Here is a 5,048-nt window from a genome sequence, read left to right on the forward strand (position 1 = left end):
CTCAACTTATTTTGAGTTTCAGTTTCCTTATCCATAAAGTGGGGCTAATAAACCCTAACTCACATGCAGGGTTGTCATGGTAATCACAAGCAATGGGATTAGTGAAAGTGGTGGTGAATTTTAAAGCACTGGACTTATATGAGATTGCATTCCGTCACAAATAATTGTGGAGCGTTCACTAATCTGCTGTCACCCTCCGTGTGCTAAGCTCCAAGTGTAATATCCAATATAGAATAAACAGGTAAGACATGATCCCCGCCCTCGGGGATTGCACTAGGAGAAGCCCCTGAAATAAGAAAGAACTAACACTCTCCAGCCCCTATCTAAGAAGTAATGAGAATTTAAACCATTAATTAATTAGCTTCACAAAGACTTAAAGTGATTAATTAGCTTCACAAAGACTTAAAGAGCATTGATTGAATTTTTGTACATGGGGTTCTATTTTGGTTTTGAGTCAAGGTGGTAAGGTTGACGCCTTTAATTTATTTATAGAAATAGAACTCTTTTTAAAATTATAAAAATAAACTGTGCTCATTTAAACTAGAGGCTACGGAATTGCAAAAAATAGAAATTGCGAGTCCCTTGGCTTGAACTGGAGATGAACCCTAGCTCTGCTCTCACCAGCTGTGGCTGTCACCCCTCAGACTGTCAGTTTCTCATCATTAAAGCTCACTTAATAAATACTAAGGGAAAATCTTGTGAGAATTAAGAGCAAAATGATTCAAAATGCCAAGCATAATATTTGGTGAGTATTTAATAAATGCTGTGGTTTTTTTCTCCTTCCTATATTTTGAAAGTTAATTTGAGTGGAATTAACTTTACATGTAATGCACTGATCTGAAATAAGCTTGATCTACTATGAATATATATTTGGCTTATTTTGGGTTCCATCAGTGCGTATCAAATGTCTCCAAATCGCGAGTGCCCCGTGGAAGGCCCTTCCTCACCATTTTACTAACAGTCTCAAGGACTTTTCACATGATTGATCATTAACTCTCAGAAAATGCCTAACGCGCAAATTACCCTAGCTGCTTTACATTTTTGAGGAAAAGGTACATTTACAAAATTGTCTTTTTCTTTGTTGAATAACTTCAACCTCCAACCACAGTCATTTCCCTGTGGGCGCAAACAGAGGGAAATGTTCTTTCTGAGTATTTAGTAAAGACTGGGGGCTTCCCTGGTGGTGCAGTGGTTGAGAGTCCGCCTGCCGATGCAGGGGACGCGGGTTTGTGCCCCGGTCCGGGAAGATCCCACATGCCGCGGAGCGGCTGGGCCCGTGAGCCATGGCCGCTGAGCCTGCGCGTCCGGAGCCTGTGCCCCGCAACGCGAGGGGCCACAACAGTGAAAAGACTGGAGCCATCAAAATAAGTAAATAGTGAAGTTTTATTTTCATTATTCTGCAGTCATTGTTTTATTGTAAATTAAGGAAAGAACATTTGCTGGTTGGCAAAGAAGCAGAAGAGGTTTTCTCTTTTATTGATGTCTCCAGTGTTGTGACACAGAGCCTATCAGATGAAACAACGTCTACACTAATGAAAATGGATTCTGTTTGCTCCTCAGTTAAAGTTAGGACGTCCCAAAGAATAGTGGATATACTGAAAGTATGTCTCGAAAAGTCTTCCTTCAGGTAGAATGTATTTCACAGTATCACAGGAAACGATCATCTTTTGTTTTGTAAAGGAGGCGATCCTGGTGTTACAGACAGAGCCTGCACTTTGGTGTCATAAAACCAGTTTCACACTGGACTCCAGATCTATCTTGTGGTCCAGGCAAGCTGGTCAACCTCTCTGCACCTGCATTTCCTCATCTCTGATGTGGGGCACATACTGCCTGCCTCACAGGAAGGTCAAGAGGATAGCACGGGGCAGTAGTCACATTTCCTGTACACAGAAGGCATGTAGTAAATCTTTAGTCTTTCACTCTCTGCCTCCCTTAATTAAAAATGTTAGGCTAGGTGGTTTTAAAACTAAACATCTCTCATTTGTTTGGCAGGCTACAAAGTGTTTCCATATACATTTTCTCCTTTGATGTTTCAAAACAGCCCTGTGAAATAGGTAGGCTTGACTTCGTATTAACACTGTTTTGCAGATACAGAAACAGTGCTCAACGAGCTTAGGAGAATTAGCTGCCCCTCTTGCTTGGCTGGTGACGGGAGATGCAGGGAGAAGGTCCAGGTACCTTTGGTACCTGAGTCTGTGCTTTCCCCACAGGCTACTCTGTAGCCCCTCATCTCTTTGTGGAAAATCCAAATGGTAAACTTGAATATATTCTTCTTGTTTTCTGATGATAACTGTGTGTCAGGGTTCAATCAGAGGTTATCACAAGGGATTGGTTTATGCAATTACGGGGATGGACCACGGAAGCCAGGAGTCTGTGGGGTAGGCAGTCAAGAAGGGAAGATGATGAGCGTTCAGAATCCCAGAAGCATGAACTGAAACTTGGAGTCTCTGGACTCAGAGGGTGGGGACGGGGGAAGGGAAAGGCTCATCCCTCTTTTAAAGGGCTTCCAGATGTTTAAGTCAGGCCTGCTAGGATGGTCTCCCTATTGTTTAACTTACAGTCAGCTGATTAGGGACCTTAATTTCATCTGCAAACTTCTTTCACAGCAGGACCTAGTAAGTAATACTGGTGCCTGACTGACTCACTGGGAGAAGGTGTGCATGTGCTACCACTCGGCTTCTGCTTCCCTCCCTTCTCTAACTCCCAGGAGAGAGGGTAGCCTTTGTAGTCCACGCTAACCAGAACAGACCAGAAAGGGAATTCTGCGGTCTGTAGTTCAGCCGAGCGAAGCTGAAAAATCGCGAAGCCGTCCCCATAAAAAGCCGAAGTCCACCACTGAAGTGTATTTCTCCACTAATGTGTTTCTCTGGCATCTGTGCATACCTTCTGGTCACTGTGAGGGAAGCTTGAGCAAACTAGGAAAGAGATTGGTCAACACGAATTTCTACTAGCATATCTGCTGTCGGGTTCCAAGGATAGAGCTTCTCTGCACACTAGCTCTTGTGGATTGGATTTCTGGAAGGTTCCCAGAGATATTGCCCACATAGGGCATGTTTGCTGATAGATGGAGTGGGCACATGATTCATGCTAGAATGTGAGCTGCTTCATCATCTCGGGCGAAAACAAAACAAAGCAAAAGCAGCCAAACCAAATAAAAAGTGACAACTGCAGCAACAGTCAACGGTAATGAGACTATGACACTGATGACACCAGGGTTTTATCAGTTTAAGGTTTCTATTCTTCCCTCGATGACTAGAATTGTTTGGTGATGCGGAAACAAAAATCAAGGGATGGCACGCCTGGGGATGGACCATTTACCTCTGCCATGCATCGAGTACTTTGTCCTTGTGCCTGGCACAGTATCCCATTAAGTAGTGCATTAGTCAGAGTCTTCACAGAAATAGAAAAAAACCCTACATATATATTTCATATAATCATATCATATAGTATATGATATATTTTAAGGAATTGGTTCATATGATTATGGAGTCCCAAGATCTGCAGTTAGCAAGCGGGATACCCAGGAGAGACATAGTCTAGTTCCAAAGGCCAGCAGGCTTAAGAGCCAGGGAGAGCTGGTGTTTTAGTTTGAATTCCAAGGCGGGAGAAAAATACATGTGCCGACTCAAAGGAGGAATTTGGGGAAGGGTCAGCCTTTTGCTCTATTTAGGCCTTCAACTTATTAAATGCAGCCCACATTAGGGAGGGCAATCTACTATACTCAGCCTATCGGTTTAAATGTTAAGGGCCTGAGAGGGTAACAGGAATGATGTCCGTGTCACTAGTCTAGTGTCAGCACTGCTGTAGTCACTGGTAGTTCCACACGGGAAGAAACAGTGGACAGAAGGATGGCTGCGATGATGGCATTTCTTAGGACACCTTTGGATTAATCAGGAAAACAACTACTCTCTGAGCAGCTGCGGGCAGCGTTTAGTACATAAACCGTCATGCAAGTCGAGAGGTTCAAATCTTCGTGTTCACTTTAAGAACACTCGTGAAACTGCCCAGGCCATTAAGGGTATGCACATCTGAAAAGCCACCAAGTATCTGAAGGATGTCACTTTAAAGAAGCCGTGTGTGCCATTCCGTCGCTACAATGGTGGAGTTGGTACGTGTGCCCAGGCCAAACAGTGGGGCTGGATGCAGGGTTGGTGGCCCAAAAAGAGTGCTGAATTTTTACTGCACGTGCTCAAAAATGCAGAGAGTAACGCTGAACTTAAGGGCTTAGATGTAGATTCTCTGGTCATTGAGCACATCCAGGTGAACAAAGCCCCCAAGATGCAGCGCAGGACTTATGGAGCTCATGGTCGGATCAACCCATACATGAGCTCTCCCTGCCACATTGAGACGATCCTTACTGAAAAAGAACAGATGGTTCCTAAACCAGAAGAGGAGGTTGCCCAGAAGAAAAAGATATCCCAGAAGAAATTGAAGAAACAAAAACTTATGGCCCGGGAATAAATGCTGCAAAAAATAAATGCAAATAAAAGTAAAAAAAAAAAAATGTTAAACTTATCCAAAACCACCCTCATAGAAACACCCAGAACAATGTTTGATCACATATCTGGGTACCCTGTGGTCCAGTTAATTTGACATATAAAATTAACTGTCACAGTAGTTTTAGGTGATACCAAGCATGAAAGAAAATCCCGGTTCCCTGGAGGGCCTCTAATCCTCATTTCTCAGGATTCCTGGGCTTTTCCTCTGGCTTTCGCAGTGCTGGGCATTCCACCTGTGCTTTCCTTCAAACCTCCACTTCCATTCTTTTTTGCCCAGAAACACAAAGTTGAGCTGTACTGTGTACATAATTACTTGGGGCAGCTGCCTTGTTGTCTGCTACTCATGTTAAAGTGACTGTCCCTGTCTCAGGAGTACCAAAAGGTGGGAGGGGTCGCCATGGAGGAGCATCAGGCATCCTTGCTGCTGAGCTCTGACTGATGCCACATAGGGATGCTTTCCTCAGCCCATGCTGCCACTTACCCCTCTCCTGTTGGGTTTAGTGGCTCTGGAATTAAGGAATGCACACGTGTGAGAGGTTGTGGGTAGAT

The 5,048-nt window shown here is 43.9% G+C and overlaps 1 non-coding gene and 1 pseudogene across 1 annotated transcript; both read left to right on the forward strand.

The window, feature by feature from the left end:
- Positions 1-3,726: 3,726 nt before the first annotated feature.
- Positions 3,727-4,485, forward strand: LOC113624540 (60S ribosomal protein L17 pseudogene; annotated as a pseudogene).
- LOC113605244 (small nucleolar RNA SNORD58) lies at positions 3,853-3,918 on the forward strand. The gene has a single exon (XR_003427121.1). It is a non-coding gene; the product is annotated as a small nucleolar RNA SNORD58 (small nucleolar RNA).
- Positions 4,486-5,048: the final 563 nt, after the last annotated feature.

Source organism: Aethalodelphis obliquidens, unplaced genomic scaffold, assembly GCF_003676395.1.
Source record: "Aethalodelphis obliquidens isolate GAN/ISIS:26980383/991018 unplaced genomic scaffold, ASM367639v1 scaffold2, whole genome shotgun sequence".
NCBI lineage: Eukaryota > Metazoa > Chordata > Mammalia > Artiodactyla > Delphinidae > Aethalodelphis > Aethalodelphis obliquidens.